The sequence below is a fragment of the Lissotriton helveticus genome, chromosome 5_1 (assembly GCF_964261635.1).
Source record: "Lissotriton helveticus chromosome 5_1, aLisHel1.1, whole genome shotgun sequence".
NCBI classification, from domain to species: domain Eukaryota; kingdom Metazoa; phylum Chordata; class Amphibia; order Caudata; family Salamandridae; genus Lissotriton; species Lissotriton helveticus.
In genome coordinates this window covers 1,947,992,855-1,948,014,049 of record NC_136065.1, presented here as the reverse complement: position 1 = coordinate 1,948,014,049, position 21,195 = coordinate 1,947,992,855, and positions in this window count along the sequence as shown.

Sequence of the window (21,195 nt, the reverse complement as noted above, 5' to 3'; positions counted from 1 at the left end):
CACGTTTATGGGGGGTTTCCGTGCAGAGGCTGCAGGCGACATAGAGGAGTCCAAGATGGGTCAACCCACGGAGGACTCATGCTCTGGAGCGCTAGGGAACCTCACTGGGACCGGAGGGACACTTGGACTCGGGCCTGAGAAATCAGGTGCAGAGGTGTAACTAGAAGTAGGGTTTTGCACTTCTACATGTCACAAAGACCTTGCTTGTAGTTTGTTGCTTGTGAACAGATCCGCTGTTCTTGGGAGATCTTGATCTTTGTCGAAGGCAGGCAGTCCTCCCAAGGTTTTGGAGGTCACTGGGCTGCAGGACGTGTTGTCTTTTGGCGCAGTATCATTAAGGGCTGCAGACAGGCCGTTAGGGCGGGGCTAAGTCAGTAGCTCTCTTCATTCTTCTCTGCTGGTGCGACTCTGTGGTGTCTGACTCTTCATATGTCATCAGGAACTGAAGTTCAGGGTCTGGGGATGCCACCTAAATACTATATTTAGGGGTGTTACAAGGGAGTGACCGGTAGAGGCCAGTGGACCCCTTAAATGAGGCGTCTACACCGACTATTATGTCCAGTTGCTGTGGGAGAGGGATATTGCCCTAGCCCTGATTGGATAAGTCCCACCATCTTCAAGATGGTGGGCACTGAAAGTGTACTTCCTGAGGGGTGGAATTGGCAAAGGGGAGCATACCTCCTTTTCCTGGTGAGTTTTTCCGCCTATTCTCCTGCCAAAAGTATGTGACGACAGGAAGGGGGGCCTGCTCCTTCTAACAAGGCCTTTGATGCTCCCCGCCACAGATGGCTCTTCCTGACCAGGGGGAGGTGTGAACACCCCCACCCAAGAAAGGCATTGTTCTCGACCTCTGAGCACTCAGACACTCACCCTACGACGACAGGACACTGTATGGTGGTAGCAGATTGGCTTTGGCCATTTGGAGACCACACTGAGGGTTGGTACCTTTCAGGGGACCCCTCTAAGGGGTCCTCTGTGTGCCATTATTAATAAATCTAACACTGGAATCAGTGCATGTTTATTATGACGAGATGTTTGTTACCAAACATCCAATACTTCAGTGAAGTCATCATGGAGCTGTGGAACTCGTAATGACAAGTGTCCAGCCCATGTACTTACTATCGGTTCCCTGGTCACTTACAATATCCAGGAATCAACAAGGATATTGCAAGGCTATATCTGCTTATGCAGATATGCCCTCACAGGAGATATAGTGCACCCTGCCTTAGGGCTAAGGCCTGCTAGAGGGGTGCTATATCCCATGCAGCGCCAGTGGGCATGGCACTTAGGGAGGTGTAACCAAAGTGCAAGGTTTGGGAACCCAATCCCTAGCAGATGGAAGCACTTAGCATTGAAACATAAGTGTTTCCCTTCAAGTTAATTTGAGTATCTTCAATTTGACAAAAGACTTGAATCTCGTTGCATGCGTTTTAAATCTTGATTTTAATGCATCTTTTTATGTTGCAGCCTTGCATTATTCAACATATATAATTTAATGAAATCTTTCACCGTGCTAAATGCATTTAGAGTCGATAAAGACCCTTCATCAGGGGTCTCTGAAAAATGAAATAAAGAAAGGCGCCAGTTCAGTCCTAACTGTTTCGTACATTATGTTGTAACATCATGATCCTTCTATATATAATGAAGATTGTGGAAGTGAATCTCGTGAGATGATGCCGATTGAGCTTGCAACCCATATCCTGCCGAGGTGAAATTAATATGTGGAGCCCAACGTGCCGTGAAGCAGTGGAGTCGTTCCTTCACATGTAAAACATTAAACCATCGTGCTGTGTTAACGTTCTGTGCTTGAGTGAAACATAATCAGTGAACATGCTGAAAACCTAAAAGACAATATAGACTCTGAGTGTTTACACTGAGACCGAAATAATATACATATGCAAAACTTAACCAATAAATCAGAAGCCTTCTCTCTAAACACTTAACATGTACGAAAAAATCAAAAGAAAAGTTTGGAAGTCAAGAGTGCACTACGATAACACACTAACATAGGGAGGTGTGCCATGTCGGCTCTTCAGTTTTGACTGAACCAAGACATGCACTCTGCAGTGGCAGTGTGCATTTGCTTGGTGAGGGATCACTTGAGTCGGCACAATTCATGCTGCAGCCCTTAGGGGCCCTCTTTAACCACATGTCCCTTGATATCAGGGGTACCTTTTACAAGGGACTTATATGTGAGCTAAAGTGGTGCCAATTGTGGAAGTAATAGGTACAGTTTAGGGAAGAAGCTCTAGCACAAGGTCCCTGGTTGGCAGGGAGCCTGTGCACTTCCAGTCAAAATGATATCATTTTCCAGGCAAAAAGTGCATGCTAGCCATTTCCAAAAGAGGTATAAAAGGGGGTGGTGATGGACGGAGCATCTGAACCAATCAAATACTCACACCCAGTCATAAGATCTGGGTTTAATCCATCACCGTTCTTTAGCCCACTCTGCCACCCCAGTTCAGACATGGCCATATTCAAATCAGTCTGACCCTGTGCCTCATGGGAACAGTCCAGCCCGAACTGCCAAGCCATGCCTTCCCTGGATCGGAAACAAGCATCCTAGGACCGGTTTCTGGCATTACAGCCGTCTTCAGCCAGGCTTGCTTGAATCCAGTGGCAAAGTGAGCAAGGGACTCACGTCTGAGCATACCCTGCCAACTTATGGTGAACAAAGCGGTACAAAAGGGGGTGGTGATGGACAGAGCATCTGAACCAATCAAACACTCACACCCAATCAAAAGATCTGGGTTTAATCCATCACCGTTCTTTAGCCCACTCTGCCACTCCAGTTCAGACATGGCCATATGCAAATCAGTCTGACCCTGTGCCTCATGGGAACAGTCCAGCCCGAACTGCCAAGCCATGCCTTCCCTAGACCGGAAACAAGCTTCCTAGGACCGGTTTCTGGCATTACAGCCGTCTTCAGCCAGGCTTGCTTGAATCCAGTGGCAAAGTGAGCAAGGGACTCACGTCTGAGCATACCCTGCCAACTTATGGCGAACAAAGCGGTACAAAAGGGGGTGGTGATGGACGGAGCATCTGAACCAATCAAACACTCACACCCAGTCATTTCCAAAAGAGGCACTTTCCTATTGGGGCACAGATGTGCTTTCTCGTGAGCAGCATCCCATGTCATAGAGAATGAGCAGCATTGTACCATGCCACAATCCATGCGTACATAGTAGAGTTGGGCGTGGATTTGTGACGGCGGCTCTGGAGTCCGTGTACGCAGCTACAAAAATTGTCACAATCTGCACATCCACAGAGGAGCTTAATGGAGATTGGTGACAGCAGCGTTTAGCATCGTAAGGCATTTCAAGCGTATACCTTCTATAAGGGAGGCTTGAGGTGCATGTCATCACAGGCCTGTGTACTTCTCCAAGCAGGTAGGTTTGGAGTGTGCGCCTCCTCCGTTCTGCACCAACTCAATATTCAGGAATGATGAAACTGGCCTGTTGGCATGTTGGTAGTTGCCAACATTGGGAGCTTAAGTAAATTGGATAACATAAGCCATTTTGTTCCATTGCTCATGATATAGGTAATACTAGTTTTACATTTACAGATTGGTGCTGAAACTATATATATCGAACACGGGTTGCATGCTTTGAGTAAATGTATATTGGTAGTATTGTAAAAGCAATTTTTTAATACTATTGTATATTATTCAGACTTTGGATCTGTGTAGTGTATCATTGGTAGGTTTTCACAGTTGTTGCTATGTGTGCTTTCAATTCTTTAATCCACAGCCATTTCTACCTGGTAAGGGTGAACCTTCTATGCCTTGGAAGGAATGGAACTAGTATTTGTATTATATTGATACTTTTGAGGAAGAGGAGTTTTCACCAGAAAAAAATGTTTAGCTTTATTGTCTGGTTCCTGGAGGGCTCAAAGCATACAACCAGATTGAGAAGAAGCTGCAAGAAGGTGGGGATGTATTTACGGATGTATTGGAAGACTTGGATGCACATATTCGCCCATTGTTTGTGTGGTTGTCGATAGACTTACATTTTTCCAGAGGAAGAAAAGTAAAACTATAAGTGTTGATGACTACGTTTCTACTTTGCGTGCCTTAGCGTTAACGTGCAGGTTTGGAGCACTACAAGAAGATTATATTCAGGATTAAATAATAATGCATGCAAGTAACCTGATATTCAAGATAAACTGTGGGTCAGTGGTGAGTCTTCTTCAAAATAAGTGGTAGCTTTGGTAAAAAAAATTTAACTCACTGGAAGATGCGCTAAAGCTGGTTTAGATGAAGCACAAGTTAAAGTAGTGAATACAATTTCCTCACTTAAAACTAAGAAAGGGAAAGAGAATAGTAAGGGGTCACAAAATGCCAAGGAGGGAAAAATAAAAGATGGTTGTGAGAGTAAAGATATGAGCTCAAATTCAAGTTCCAAGAAATTTTATCTATGCCAGCAGTCAAAGTACCAGTGTGAGGAGTTCTTCCTGCTTGAAGTGTTACTTATGTTTTCTTTGTTTTGGTCTTTGGATGTTTGCCTTCTTCTCTGACCAGAGTCCCGCTGATCAATCCTCTGCTACATCGGCTCTGTTAAAAAAATGGTAGTGCTTTTCGTCAAACATTTTATAAGAAATGTCCTGCCAGGAATCAAAAGTGCTCAATATGTGGGATTGTTGGCCTTTATGCTAGGGTGTGCAGAGTTTGGCATCACAAAAAAAATGAGTGTAAAGTGATGAAAATATGGATGATTCTGAAAAGACAAATGTTAATCATGTATTTTGTATTGATTATAATATTCTAGGTGTGAATCAAGTAAAACTGAAGAAACAATGTGTGAAGTAAGCTTGGGTGGGGTGAATGTTAATGTTGCAGATTCTGGGTCTCCATTTACCATTGTGTGTGAAGAGATTTGCAAAAGTCAATCCATGCATAAGTTGGGCACACACTTGGACAAATCAGAGGTGATAGCAAAAAGTTACACTGGCAACAGAATTGATTTTTTGGGTTGCAGGGAGTTAGTATTTCAATTTAAAGAAAGAAAGACACATTGAAAGTTGTATGTGTCAAAGAAAGGACCTTCCGTTTTTCCGGTTGGGCAGGTCAGGGCAAATTGGGAATAATTTTAATCCCAATTGTTTGGAAACTGTGTAAAACTGGTAAAAGATAAAGTGGATGCAAGCACAGAAATTGTAGAAAATTTATTTTCAGGAAAGGTATAATTATTGAATGATTTTGTACACTAAATCGAGTTGAAAGCTTCTGCAGTTCCACGTGTTCACAAGGTTAGACATATACCTATATCTATCAAAGGAGACTTGCATATTGATTTTAAAAAATGGTTGAGGTTGCTATAATTGAACAGGTAGAATCTGCAGAATGTGTATTTCCATTGGTGGAGGTGAAGCAACTCAATGGAAACATTAGGTTATGTGTGGACTTCAGAGACCGTAATAAACACATATTGGTGGATCATTTTCGGTTACCTAGGATAAATGAGATGCTGGTGGCAACAAAGGATGTATGTTGGTTCTCAACTTTGGATCTAAAGTCAGCCTACCATCAGGTGCCATTACACCAGGATAGCAAGAAATTGACTACATTTAGTACACCTTTCAGCTGTTTTCAATTAACCAGGGTACCATTTGGATTAGCATCCACCACAGTGTTGTCCAAAGGACCATGAGAAACACCTTAAATGGTGTGGCGGTTGTAATGTTGTAATAGTTCTGTAAATTCTTGTGCCAACAATGCAATAAATGGCTTCCAGATCTTGCTATAAGTGTCACCTTGTTGTGTAAGTGTGAGCGATAGCCTTCCCATTCCCATCAGGTGCCATAGACGGTGCAACCAGTTCAATCTTGTTGGAACCCTATCTGTAGCCCAGTGTGCCAGAATAGATTGGTGTGAAAACCTCTTCTGAATTTGAGGGGGAAAGTCTGTGGGTTAGGACAGCCCAACACAACATATGCAGGAAACTGGGGCAGTAGGGTGTTAAAATGTCTTTGATGTCTGTCAAAATATCAACCCAGACCCAGGCATTCCCACAAGATGTGTAGCACTGTCCTGGGGGAATTGCAGCCTCCCTAACATCTATCTCCCTTATTTGGATTCTCTCTGTCGAGACGTAGTAGGGTTAGATACCTGCATGTGGCAATTTTTGTTGCCGTTTCCATACTGGTAAAGTAGGATGCTATGTGTCTCACTCTGTAGTATATAGTGTTCCACTCCTCTGTGGAAAAGTGCTGGCCCATCTCCCTCTCCCACCGTATTTGTGCAGGGTTTTCTAAGTCAGGTAACTCTTGTGAGACCATCATGTATAGTTCTGAGACAAGGCGCCTATCAGATTCTTTAGCTAGGAACCATCTTTTTAACTTAGTTAGGCATTGCTGCGCAACTTCCCTCACCGTTGGTTGTATCACCCAGTGTCTTATCTGCGTGTAACGGAATCGTTCAGTTTCTGGGATTGCATTCTCAATCCGAAGAGTGCTGAATGGGATGAGACCCTCTTCATCAAAAAACTGGCCCATGGATCTATGTCCTGCTCTTTGTTGCTCTCAAAAGGCGGCACTGTCCAGTCCCTGTGTGAAATCCCAGTTCTCCACCACCAGGGTGAGTGAAGAGGGGAACGTTGAGAAACCCTTACTGGTCACCACCGCGTCCCAGACCCTCAGTGTGGGTGTGGTGATTGCTGACAAGTAGAGGTTGGCAGGGCGCTGTGGCCGATCTAAGAAAGGGATCTTCCACAGGGCCAATTTGGCGAGGGCCTTGTCCATAAACAGACATTCCTTTTCAGATTCTGGGCGAGTCCACTCAACGATGTGTCTGAGCTACGCGCCCTGAAAATAGCGTGCAATGCACGGGACACCCAGGCCGCCATCCGTTGGCGACCGCCAGCTTCGGTCTTGTTTCATCCGTGAGCGGCGGCCCGCCCAGACAAAACTCTGGACTAATCTCTGTAGTGTCTGAAGTGTACCAGCTGCGGGCCACAGTGGTAGTGTCTTGAAGACATATAGTATCCGGGGAGGACCGTTATCTTGAGGGCAGCTATTCGGCCCTTCTATGAAAGTGGGTACTGTTGCCATTGTGAGAGATCTGACCTCACTTGTACGACAAGACTCCAGTAATTGAGAGAGACCACCTCATCTACAGTTGGAGCTAATTGGATACCCAGATATGGGACAGAGCCCCCTGTTCGTTGGATAGAGAGGAGGCGGGCAAAGCAATCTCGTGTATCTTGTGAGACCGGGAGGCTCAGCGCCTAAGATTTGGCCATGTTAATCTGGAATCCTGATCCTGTACCAAATATTCTCACTTCCGCTAAGAAACTTGGGAGAGCCTCTCTCGGGTTGTAGAGAGAAGCAATAACATCATCGACGTATAGCGTCATTAGGTGCTGTTCACCCCCAAAAGGAATCCCCGTGACCCGAGTTCTTGGACCAAACGGCTCCATATGGAGCGCGAACAAAAGGGGCGACAATGGGCACCCCTGTCTAGTGACACGTCGAATGGGGAAATGGGGAGAGCTCCTGCATTGACCCGAACCGAAGTGCGGGCTCACTATAACCAATTAGAACCTAAGTGTAGAACTGTTTCCCTAGGCCAAAGTGTTTCAAGACAGCAGCTAGGTGGGGCCAGTGAACACAGTCAAATGCTTTCTCCGTGTCTATGGAGAAGAGCATGGATTCGCGTGGGGAGTGAGTGGCCTTATCAATGAGATGTAATATCTGCTTGGTGTTATCTGGAAACTGCTCCAAGGCAGAATGGCTAGGTCCAATAGGACCGCTGAGTGATCCGACAGAGAGCGGGGGTCTATATCTATAGTCTTGGTTGCAACCTCAACCTCTCGGGACCCCAAGAAGTAATCCAGCCTAGCATTCGAATTGTGGGCGAGAGAGTAAAATGTGTATCCCCTGGCCATGGGAAGGGAGGCTCACCATAAATCCCTTAATCCCAGCTCCTGTAACCATCGAGCTCCTCCCGGCCCCAGAGCACCTGCCGTCCCGTGTCGCTGGGTCGAGCAGTCTAATTCGTTATAAAAACAAGGTTTAAATCCCCTCCCATAACCACCCACTGATCCTGAGTGGACATGATTTCTGCCACCGCTCCCTGTAGAAATTGTTCTTTGCCCTAATTAGGTGCGTAGATGGAACCTATGATGATAGAGAGGGGGCCCAAGTGGATGCGATATCCCAAGAGACGGCATTTGATCCAAGTGACCTTTGTCCCTATTTTCCCTAGGAACTTGCGGGAGGAGAGTATCGCCACCTCTCCGATTTATGGGAGTGTGATGAGAAGAACTGCTGAGGAAAGGCTTGTCAATGCATTCTAGGCCAGTCTTTACTCAATTGGAGCACCTCCTGTAGAAAGCAGATGTCAGCCTGCGATTGTTCTAAATATGATAGTATTGCCCTCCTTTTGACAGGGTTGTTCAAGCAATTTGCGTTGAGGGTCATCACCCTCAAGGGCGTTATTCTGGTTGCCATACCCACTCACCCCCAGCCCCCTGCAGGCTTTCAAGTTCTCCACCCTTAACCCATAATACTGGGCATAAAGTCGACGTATCTGGACACTGTATGTTGATAAAGGTAAACTTTGGCTGAGTTGCTGGCACCACATAAGAAACCCCAAAACGTAAACAAAGAACGTCAAAAGTCCCTGGAGTGGGAGAGAGACAAGAAGTCCGTTCCCTTATCAGTGGTTGAGTCTGTGACTAGGACAGTGGTATAATCCGAAGAATCGGTCCCCCCACACCCTGCCTCCTAGCCCCCGACAAACTCGCAACCAACCTGCAGTCCCTCAGGCAGGATCATCAGATGCTGTGCCCTCCCCAAGCTTATCAATCAATCAATCAATCAGAGTACTTGTAAAGCGTGCTACTTACCCGTAAGGGTATCAAGGCGCTGAGGGGAGAGGGGGTGCTGCTACTGCTCGAAGAGCCAGGTCTTAAGGAGTCTTCTGAAGGAGAGTAGGTCTTGGGTCTGCCGTATGTGGGTAGAGAGGGTGTTCCAGGTCTTGGCAGTGAGGTTGGAGAAGGATCTGCCACCGGAGGTCATTCGTTGGATGCGGGGGTAAGCGGTGGGGGCGAGACTGGCGGAGCGGAGCTGGCGGGTGGGGGTGTGGAAGCTAAGTTTGCTGTTCAGGTAGGCTGGTCTGGCGTTGTGGAGTGCTTTGTGTGCGTGGGTGAGGAGATTGAAGGTGATCCTCTTGTCGGCGGGGAGCCAGTGTAGGTCTCTCAAGTGGGGGGTGATGTGGCTGCGGCGGGGGACGTTGATGATCAGTCGGGCGGAGGCGTTTGGATGCGTTGTAGTCGTTGTAGGTGTTTGGCTGGGATTCCTGCGTAGAGTGCGTTGCCCTAGTCCAGTCTGCTGCTGACGAGGGCCTGTGTCACCGTTCTTCTTGTTTCGGTCGGGATCCCCTTGTGGATTCTGCGGAGCATGCGGAGGGTGTTGTAGCAAGAGGAGGAGACGGCGTTTACCTGCTTAGACATGGAGAGGGAGGAGTCGAGGATGAATGCTAGATTGCGTGCATAGTCGGTGGGTGTTGGTGCTGTTCCCAGTGTGGTCGGCCATCAGGAGTCGTCCCAGGCTGAAGGGGTGGGTCCGAGGATGAGGACCTCCGTCTTGTCCGAGTTCAGCTTCAGACGGCTGCTCCTCATCCAGTCGGCGATGGCCTTCATTCCCTCGTGGAGGTTGGTTTTGGTGGTGTGAGGGTCCTTGGTGAGGGAGAGGATGAGCTGGGTGTCGTCAGCATAGGAGATGATGTTGAGGTTGTGATGCCGGGCCACTTGTGTGGGGGGGCCATGTAGACATTGAACAGCGTTGGGCTGAGGGATGAGCCCTGAGGGACGCCGCAGATGATGTCGGTGGCTTCGGATCGGAAGGGTGGGAGGCGGACGCTCTGCGTTCTGCCAGAGAGGAAGGACGTGGTCCGGTCAAGAGCCTTCTCTTGGATTCCAGCTTCTAGGAGGCGTGTCTTTAGAGTGCGATGGCAGACAGTGTCGAAGGCGGCTGACAGGTCCAGGAGGAAGAGGGCTGATGTTTTGCCGTTGTCTAGTTGGCGCCTGATGTCGTCTGTGGCGGCGATGAGGGCTGTCTCGGTGCTGGGGTTTCGTCTGAATCCGGACTGGGACGGGTCCAAGATGTTGTTGTCTTCCTGGTGGTGGGCCAGTTGCATGTTGTCGATTTTCTTGATGACCTTTGCCGGGAATAGGAGCAGGGAGATGGGCCGGAAGTTCTTGAGGTCCTTGGCGTCCGCTTTGGGCTTCTTGAGGAGGGCGTTGATTTCGGCGTGCTTCCAGCTTTCCGGGAATGTCGCTGTTTCGAAGGAGAAGTTGATGACCATCCGCAGTTGGGGTGCGATGGCTGCAACTGCTTTGATGAATACGTGGTGTGGGCATGGGTCAGACGGAGATCCTGAGTGGATGGAGTTCATGACCTTGTGTGTCTCGTCGTCGTTGATGTTGGACCAGGAGGTCAGGCGGTTGGCACTGGTGGTGTTCACAGGGGAGGTGGAGTCTGGCGTAGTCGGGGCAGTCGTGGTGTTGAAGCTGTCGTGGATGTCAGCTATCTTGCGGTGGAAGAAGATGGCTAGTGAGTCGCACAGTTCTTGTGAGGGCGGGATGTCGTTGGCGTTGGCGCTTGGGTTGGAGAGTTCCTTTACGATGCAGAAGAACTCTTTGCTGTCGTGTGCGTTGTTATCCAAGCGGTCTTTGAAGGAGGATCTCTTGGCTAATCTGATGAGGTGGTGGTGTCTGCGGGTGGCGTCCTTGTGGGCTGCGTGGTTGTTCGGTGTAGGTTCGTGGAGCCATGTCTTCTCCAGTTTCCGGCATGCACGTTTAGAGGTCTGGAGCTCGTCGGTGAACCAGGTGGCTCTCTTGTTGGCGTGGCTGTTGGAGGGTTTCTTGAGCGGGGCGAGGGTGTTGGCGCAGTCGTCGATACACTGTCTGAGGTTTCTGGCTGCGGCGTCTGGGTTGGTGGGGTTAGTGGTTGGGTTCTTGGCGAGGGAGGTGATCAGCTGGTCTTCGGTGACTTTGCTCCAGCAGCGCCGAGGTCGCTGTTGGGTGCGGTGGTGCGTGGTTGGTTTCTTGAAGGTGAAATGGATGCAGCAGTTGTCGGTCCAGTGGAGTTCGGTGGTGTGGTCGAAGGCGACGTGGGAGCCTGTGGAGAAGACGGGATCCAGCGTGTGGCCGGCGGCGTGGGTGGGTGCGGTGACGTGTTGTCTGAGGCCAAGGTTGGCGAGGTTGTCGATCAGGGTGGCGGAGTTGGCGTCGTTGTTGTTCTCGAGGTGGAAGTTCAGGTCCCCGAGGAGGATGTAGTCCGTGGAGGCGAGTGCGTGGGTGCTGGCGAGGTCGGCGATGGAGTCGCTGAACTGAGCCCGGGGTCCGGGGGGTCTGTAGATGAGTGTTCCTCTGAGGGTGGTGTTGGGGTCGGTGTGGATCCGGAAGTGCAGATGCTCGGCGGTGTTGAGGGTGTCGTCTGCGTGGGTGGCGACCTTTAAGGTGGACTTGTGAACAATGGCTATTCCTCCTCCGATTCCGTTGGCGCGATCCCTGCGGGTGACCTTTTAGCCTTCTGGGATGGCTGTGGCGATGTCGGGCGCCGAGGAGTCGTTCCACCAGGTCTCGGTCGGGAAGGCCACATCTGGGGCGGAGGTGTCGAGCAGATCCCAGAGCTCAACGGCGTGTTTGCGTGCGGAGCGGGCGTTGAGGAGTATGCAGCGGAGATGGTTGGGTCCAGTCCTTGGAGGTTTGGTGGTTCTGTCGCAGGTGAAGCTGCAAGTGTGGCAGGAGAAGGGTCCGTGGGTCCATTTCGGGGCGGCCTGGAAGCAGGTGTGCTTTCGGCTGGTGTTGATTGCGTGGCGGGTGCTGGCGTCGTAGTGGATTCTGGTGTCATGGCGTTCGCGGGGTCCAGGGGTTCTGGTGCTGGGTGTGGTCCAGGCGCAGACGGGCTTGCCTTAGGCACGCCTTCGGCGCGCCAGCGGCACGGCCGCTGCGTGCAGCCACTTTTTGGCCGGAATATGAGGTGGCTCGGGAGGGAGGAGCAGCTAGGAGGCGGGAGCGGGGAGGCGAATGGGTGTGCAGGGGGGTGGGGCCGCAGGGAAGCAGCGGCGGGAAAGGGCCTGATCGGGAGCGGCAGGGGGGCAGGGGGAACTGGTGAACAGGGCAGAGGGGAGGGAAATCCCAGGAAACAAGGAGGCAGCAGGGAGGCAGGAACCTGGCAGCCAGGTGACGAGCAGAGGCGTGGGGGCGACCTGCCTGCGAGCAGGGTCACAAAAAAGCGCAGAAAGGTCACAAAAAACAGGGGGAAATGAGTAGCACAGGGGCACATAGGTCACAAGAAAGGGCAGAAAAGGTCACAAAAAACGGGGGGAAACGAGTGGCACAGTGACAGAAAGGTCACAAGAAAGGGCAGAAAGGTCACAAAAAACGGGGGGAAACGAGTGGCACAGAGGCAGAAAGGTCACAAGAAAGGGCAGAAAGGTCACAAAAGACGGGGGAACGAGTGGCACAGGAGGCAGAAAGGTCCCAAGAAAGGGCAGAAAGGTCACAAAAAACGGGGGGAAACGAGTGTTACAGAGGCAGAAAGCTCACAAGAAAGGGCAGAAAGGTCACAAAATACGGGGGAAACGAGTGGCACAGGAGGCAGAAAGGTCCCAAGAAAGAGCAGAAAGGTCACAAAAAAAACGGGGGGGGAAACGAGTGGCACAGAGGCACAAAGGTCCCAAGAAAGGGCAGAAAGGTCACAGAAATGTAGGGGCAGCTAAGCAATAGAAGGCAAAACGGGCAGAGAGACACGAGGGCCGCGAGGGGAGCAGAAGGAAAAACCGGGCAGGGAGACACAGGGGCATCGAGGGAGAGAACGGGCACAGGCGGTGCTGTGCGGAGGGGGAGCGACCTACCTGGAAGGGCCAAGGGTCGCTCTCCTCACCGCGCAGCGGACGGCCTATATGGGGAGGTGGGAGGGAGGAGCAGCTGGGAGGCGGGAGGTGGGGTAGCGAATGGGTAGTCAGAGGGGCGGGGACGCAGCAGCGAGGGGCGACGAAGGAAACAGAAGGCAAAAGGTCACAAGAAAGGGCAGAAAAGGTCACAAAAAGTGGGGGGAAACGAGTGGCACAGAGGGCACAAAGGTCACAAGAAAGAGCAGAAGAGGTCACAAAAAACGGGATGAAACGAGTGGCACAGATGCACAAAGGTCACAAGAAAGGGCAGAAAAAGGTTACAAAAAACGGGGGGAAACATGTGGCACAGATGCACAAAGGTCACAAGAAAGGGCAGAAAAAGGTCACAAAAAACGGGGGGGAAACGAGTGGCACAGATGCACAAAGGTCACAAGAAAGGGCAGAAAAGGTCACAAAAAACGGGGGGAAACGAGTGGCACAGAGGCAGAACGGTCCCAAGAAAGGGCAGAAAAGGTCACAAAAAACGGGGGGTAACGAGTGGCACATAGGGCACAAAGGTCACAAGAAAGGGCAGAAAAGGTCACAAAAAACGGGGGGAAACGAGTGGCACAGAGGGCATAAAGGTCACAAGAAAGGGCAGAAAAGGTCACAAAAAACGGGGGGAAACAAGTGGCACAGTGGCATAAAGGTCCCAAGAAAGGGCAGAAAACGTCACAAAAAACAGGAGGAAACGAGTGGCACAGAGGCACAAAGGTCACAAGAAAGGGCGGAAAGGTCACAAAAAACGGGGGGGAAACGAGTGAAACAGAAGGCAGAAAGTTCCCAAGAAAGGGCAGAATAGGTCACAAAAAACGGGGAGAAACGAGTGGCACAGAGGCACAAAGGTCACTGAAATGCAGGGGCAGCTAGGCAACAGAAGGCAAAAACGGGCAGAGAGACACGGGGGCCGCAAGGGGAGCAGAAGGAAAACCGGGCAGAGAGACACGGGGGCAGCGAGGGAGAGAACGGGCACAGGCGGTGCTGTGCGGAGGGGGAGCAACCTACCCGGAAGGGTCAAGGGTCGCGCCTTGCTTATCCAGAAGGTCCTTTCTTTCTGGGGCCATGGTAGCCGGATCTCGCCTGGAGCTCTTGTGGCCGGTCGGTATTCTTCGCCATCGTGGGAGGTCCTCTGCCCTGCATGTACCAGTTTGTGTCATTGGTTTGTCCATCTCATGTGGCTCTATTTGAAGCAGGTCACAGGTCTCCTTCATGGATCTCATTTGATAGGGCAGCTCTTGCCAGCAAAAAATCAGTCTAAAAGGATGACCCCAGGAGTAGCGACTTTCTTATCTCATAGATAGTTCGTAACTGAGAGGAATTCTCGTCGCTTCTGTAAAGTAGAGACCCCCAAAAACCACCATTGTTGAAGTTCGTGCTGCCCTTAGAATCCATTCTTTGAGGGAGAAACTGTGAAGGCAGGTCAGAATATCTAAGGAGCAGGGTGGGCCTGAATTCCGGCCCACCCTGTGTGTTCGTTCCAAGCGGATCTCCACTGCCAGAGTGTCTCTCAGGAGTTGTGCTAACAGTTCCTGGACATATGCCTCTATATCCTCCACCTCTGCGTCCCGATGGGCCCCCGTATTCTGATATTGTTTTGCCTGGAGTGGTTCACCAGGTCCTCTGCATGGGCCTGGAGGTCTAGGTGCTGCTTCTTGTTGCAGCTGTTCTTTTCCCTCGTCTCGTGAGAAATTCCCGGCACTCCAAGTTATCTACCCAGTCCCCAATGTCAGTCACTTCCTTCCGTACCGCTTGCAGCTCAGACGTGAGATCTTTCTTTACTGACATGAAGTCATCCCTCAGGGTGGAAAAGAGGGCCTCCAAGTATGGGCGCGTGACCGGGGCCTCAACGTCCTCTTCCGTCGGCGATGCAGAGTGGCTCGTGCCCCTCACAGAGAAGCACTTACCTGCTAGTCGCTGCTACGCCGCCACCGCCAGGAGTCATTTTGGGGCAAACAGGCACCTGGTTGAAAGCCGCCACCGCCGAGAGTCATCTTCCTTCACGACCACACGCGCCGCCGCTCCGGGACTTCAATTCCCGGCAGCCTACGCGGCGGCGCGCCTACCAACGACGCGAGGGCACCAGGAGGAGGCGCAATAAAGCGCCTCAGTTACCGGCGGAGCGGGGGACACAGAGAAGCACTTACCTGCTAGTCGCTGCTACGCCGCCACCGCCAGGAGTCATTTTGGGGCAAACAGGCACCTGGTTGAAAGCCGCCACCGCCGAGAGTCATCTTCCTTCACGACCACACGCGCCGCCGCTCCGGGACTTCAATTCCCGGCAGCCTACGCGGCGGCGCGCCTACCAACGACGCGAGGGCGCCAGGAGGAGGCGCAATAAAGCGCCTCAGTTACCGGCGGAGCGGGGGACACAGAGAAGCACTTACCTGCTAGTCGCTGCTACGCCGCCACCGCCAGGAGTCATTTTGGGGCAAACAGGCACCTGGTTGAAAGCCGCCACCGCCGAGAGTCATCTTCCTTCACGACCACACGCGCCGCCGCTCCGGGACTTCAATTCCCGGCAGCCTACGCGGCGGCACGCCTACCAACGACGCGAGGGCGCCAGGAGGAGGCGCAATAAAGCGCCTCAGTTACCGGCGGAGCGGGGGACACAGAGAAGCACTTACCTGCTAGTCGCTGCTACGCCGCCACCGCCAGGAGTCATTTTGGGGCAAACAGGCACCTGGTTGAAAGCCGCCACCGCCGAGAGTCATCTTCCTTCACGACCACACGCGCCGCCGCTCCGGGACTTCAATTCCCGGCAGCCTACGCGGCGGCGCGCCTACCAACGACGCGAGGGCGCCAGGAGGAGGCGCAATAAAGCGCCTCAGTTACCGGCGGAGCGGGGGACACAGAGAAGCACTTACCTGCTAGTCGCTGCTACGCCGCCACCGCCAGGAGTCATTTTGGGGCAAACAGGCACCTGGTTGAAAGCCGCCACCGCCGAGAGTCATCTTCCTTCACGACCACACGCGCCGCCGCTTCGGGACTTCAATTCCCGGCAGCCTACGCGGCGGCGCGCCTACCAACGACGCGAGGGCGCCAGGAGGAGGCGCAATAAAGCGCCTCAGTTACCCGCTGCGCGGGACGCGAGCGGGACGCCCGGGGCTAAGCCCAGGCAAAGGGCGGGCCCTCTACGGCCCTCATCGGCAGGAAGAGGCAGGGACAGGGCCCGACCCCCTGTTCCATTGGAGGCGCCCCTACAAGTAAGACTCTGTTGTTGTCCCTGTATTGTCTGCTAACTGCGTTATATACAGATGATGTCCAAAAAGAAGCCTGCTGCTCTGTCCGCAAACACCATGGATAACTATGTTGTGCAAACAGTAAAGAAAATAAACGAACAAAGGAGGGAATCACTTGGGCTAAGCCAGTCACCAGATTTGCGCAGGCTAAGCCCTACTTTACCTCTGTCAACTGATGATAGCCCTTTTGTGTTGGTGGAAACTAGGGTTTCACCAAATGCATCACCTACTATTGAGTCTGGTAGCCAGCCATTGACCGTGTTACCATCCCCTGTTATTCTGGATGTAGACACTGACAATGTTATAGATTCAGATGGTGCACAGACATAATATCGACTACAGAATATCGAATGGAGAAAATATCGAGGAAAAAATATCGACAATATAAAAATATTGACAAAAAAAATATCGTCATTAAAAATATCGACAAAAATAATGATAAAAAATATCGAGTACAAAAATATCGACTCAAATAAATCGACTTGACAAAATATCGATATATAGTGGAAGTTAAAAATATCGAAAATATGTAGAAAAAAAGTTTAAATAACTAATTTTAATTAATAGTAATATAAATTGTAGTTTATGTTTAGGAGCGGGATGTTGGGTTAATAGGGGATAAGGGTGGGGAGTAATTTAAAATAATTAATAAATTAATATATGTGTGTAAATTATTTATATAATTAATTAATTGCTAATTAGTTATCAATTATTATTTGAATAATGTTTAATAAAAAAATTAATAGGAAATAATTAGTAATTAATTAATATTAATTAGTTAATTAATAAAGTAATTAGTTATTATTAATTAATGAATGCAATTGTAGTTTATGTTTAGGAGCGGGAAGTTGGGTTAATAGGGGATAAGGGTGGGGAGTAAATCAAAATAATTAATTAATTCATATATGTTTGTACATTTATTATATTATTAATTAATTGGTGAACAATTAACATTAATTATTTAATTAATTAACTTATTAATTAGTTAATAAATTATTAAAATGTGTTATATTTTTTAATTAGTAATTAATTGTTAATTTATTAATGTCTATTAGTTATTTGAATAATGTTTAATAAAAAAATTATTAGGAAATAATTAGTAATTAATTAATATTAATTAGTTAATTAATAAAGTAATTAGTTATTATTAATTAATAAATGCAATTGTAGTTTATGTTTAGGAGCGGGAAGTTGGGTTAATAGGGGATAAGGGTGGGGAGTAATTGAAAATAATTAATTAATTCATATATGTTTGTACATTTATTATATTATTAATTAATTGGTGAACAATTAACATTAATTATTTAATTAATTAATTTATTAATTAGTTAATACATTATTACAATGTGTAATATTTTTTAATGAGTAATTAATTGTTAATTTATTAATGTCTATTAGTTAATTAATTAAGTAAATAGTTATTATTAGTTTGTTAATTAAATTGTAATTTATGTTTAGGAGCGGGATGTTGGTTTAATAGGGGATAAGTGTGGTGAGTAATTACATATAATTATGTAATTAATATATGTTTGTCATTTTTGATTTACATAAATTAGTAAATAATAATATACATTATTTAATTAATTAATAATAAATAATTTAATTATTAATTAGTAATTAATACGTAATTAATTATTATAAAATTTGTAAATATATTAATGAGATTTTTTTGGCCTATTATTTCGAAGTTATTGTTAATTAATTATTTAGGGAATATAATTATTAATCATAAAAACATTTTTATTACAGCTATTTTTATTTAATATTAAAAAAAATTTTATTATTAAATAATTAGTTATACAATATTAATACTTTTATTTTTGGTAAAGGAGTATTTGTAGGGTTCAGGGTCAGTTTAGGCTTTGTGGGTAAAGGAGTTATTATTTATTGAGGGTAATTGATCAGTTCTGGGGTAATTGTTTTTTTTTATTGTGGGACAGTTTTCATGTGTTGGATAAAGGGATATGATTTGTCTTTAGTGTCAGTTGTGGTTTATTGGGGGAAGGATTATTTTCTGTGTTGTTGGTTAGTTTTTAGTCTTTAGATACAGGTTTTTGTAAAGGCTTCAGGGTTAGTTTTCTGTTCTTGGGTAAAGGGGTATTTTTAGGGTTCAGGGTCAGTTTTCTGTTCTTGCGTAAAGGGATATGTTTAGGCTTCTGGGTCAGTTTTCAGTTCTTGGGTTAAGGGTATTTTTTGGGTTCAGGGTCAGTTTTCAGTTTTTGGGTGAAGGGGTTTTTTTTGTGTTCAGGGTCAGTTTTGAGTTCTTTGGTAAAGGGATATTTTTGGGGTTCAGGGTTAGTTTTCAGTTTTTGGATAAAGGGTATTATTTTGAGTTCAGGGTCAGTTTTCAGTTTTTGGATAAAGGGCTTTTTTTAGGGTTCAGGGTCAGTTTTCAGTTTTTCCGTAAAGCGTTTTTTTTAGGGTTCAGGGTCAGTTTTCAGTTCTTCCGTAAAGGGATTTTTTTTGGGTTCAGGGTCAGTTTTCAGTTTTTGGAAAAAGGTTTTTTTTAAGGGTTCTGGGTCAGTTTTCAGTTTTTGGATAAAGAGGTTTGTTTAGGGTTCAGGGTCAGTTTTCAGTTCTAGGGTAAAGGAATATTTTTGGGGTTCAGGGTCAGTTTTCTGTTTTTGGGTGAAGGAGTTTTTTTTGTGTTCAGGGTCAGTTTTGAGTTCTTCGTTAAAGGGATATTTTTGGTGTTCAGGGTCAGTTTTCAGTTTTTGGATAAAGGGTATTATTTTGAGTTCAGGGTCAGTTTTCAGTTTTTGGATAAAGGGCTTTTTTTAGGGTTCAGGGTCAGTTTTCAGTTTTTCTGTAAAGGGTTTTTTTTAGGGTTCAGGGTCAGTTTTCAGTTCTTCGGTAAAGGGATTTTTTTTGGGTTTAGGGTCAGTTTTCAGTTTTTGGAAAAAGGTTTTTTTTAAGGGTTCTGGGTCAGTTTTCTGTTTTTGGATAAAGGGGTTTGTTTAGGGTTCAGGGTCAGTGTTCAGTTCTAGGGTAAAGGAATATTTTAGGGGTTCAGGGTCAGTTTTCAGTTTTTGGAGAAAGGGTATTTTTTTGAGTTCAGGGTCAGTTTTCAGTTTTTGGATAAAGGGCTTTTTTTTGGGTTCAGGGTCAGTTTTCAGTTTTTGTGTAAAGGGTTTTTTTGAGGGTTCAGGGTCAGTTTTTCAGTTCTTCGGTAAAGGGATATTTTTTCCGTTCAGGGTCAGTTTTCAGTTTTTGGAAATTGGGTTTTTTACAAGGGTTCAGGGTCAGTTTTCAGTTTTTGGGTAAAGGTTTTTTTTTAGGGTTCTGGGTTAGTTTTCAGTTCTAGGGTAAAGGAATATATTTTTGGGTTCAGGGTCAGTTTTCAGTATTTGAGTAAAGGGGTATTTTTAGGGTTCTGGGTCAGTTTTGGGTTTTTGGATAAAGGGGTCTTTTTAAAGGGTTCAGGGACAGTTTTCAGTTCTTGGGTTAAGGATTTATTTTTGGGTTCAGGGTCAGTTTTCAGTTTTTGGGTAAAGGGGTATTTTTTGGGTCAAGGGTTCCTTTGGTGTATATAAAGTGTGCTACAAAAATATTATACTAATAATTAGTAGGAAAAAGTTATACATTTTTGTTCTATTTATATATTTTTGGACTACTCAGCTACAAATATTATACAAATATATGTAAATAACATTATTTAACTATTTTACCTTTTTAATAAATTTACAATTAACTGTAACATTATACTAAAGTAGCAATTCACATTTATACATGGTCAGTGTCCAGCAGATTACCTGATATTAGCTACACTGGAGTTGAATTGAAAGTAATCATTGGTCACTATCCAGCACCTTCCCTAATATTAGCTTGACTGGAGTAGGATTTGTAATTCATTATTGGTTAATGTCTAACACTATACATTATATTAGCTTGACTACAGTATCAATAGTAAATATTAATTGATCAGTGTACAGCACATTTCCATATAATTGTAAATTATCATGTTATTATATTACAAAAAAATGCACAATGGGTGTTTTCACAAAACTTTATTACCATTTTAATTTTTTTTTATGTGAACTATAATACAATCACAATCAAAAAGAAAATAACTGTTTTTGGAAATGTAGTATTTGCAGATTAACACATTAATATTTATGTACATGTTATAATTTTTTACATACATTTCTTTAACAACATTTTTTATGAACATAAATATTTTTATCAACATTAACATTGAGTAACAAGTTTTTATATAAAAATAAATAAAGAATTAGTGTTCATTCTGCTTATTCATGTTATATTTAATAATGTTAATATTATATATTAATATTATTAAATATTTTTTTTTTACACTTAAATTTTTATAAAGTAACATGACAATTAATATATTTGCTGAAGATATGGAAAAACAATTTATGACATTTTTGCCTACATATTTCAGACAATGTTTGTATATCACACATAAAAATATATAATGTTGTTCAGTTTGTCACTGTAAAGGGGAATAATATGTTTATTAATAATTTCTGGTATTGGAAAAATATTAATTATGCAAGTATATACTTTTATAATACTTAGAAATTATTATTAACATTTTTAAATAATTAATAAAAAAAAAAGTATAATATTATTATTATTTATTAATAAACTTAAACATTTATTTTTTCTTTTCAGAAATATATATATTCAGAGAAATAAATATACATTATTTCAGGGTATAATTTTTATTATAAATGGTTACAAATGTTTTATTAATAACAATAAATAAGTTATATTATTTATTATTATTAATTATTCACATTAACAATTATAATGTTTAGTTATAAACAAACACAACATTATTCATATAAATTTACACAATTACAAATTAGTTAGATATATCATTTCAAGTGTTACATTATTTTTTAATATTATTAATATATAATAATTATTATATATTATTTAATATTAAAAATATATTTTATTTTTTTACTGTTTAATTTTTAATGAGTCTAGTTTATTATTTTGTTAAAATAACAATGTTTATGTATTACATTTTTATACTATAACATTGTATTTTCTATAATACCTTTTCCAAAATGGTTTAAGGGGACT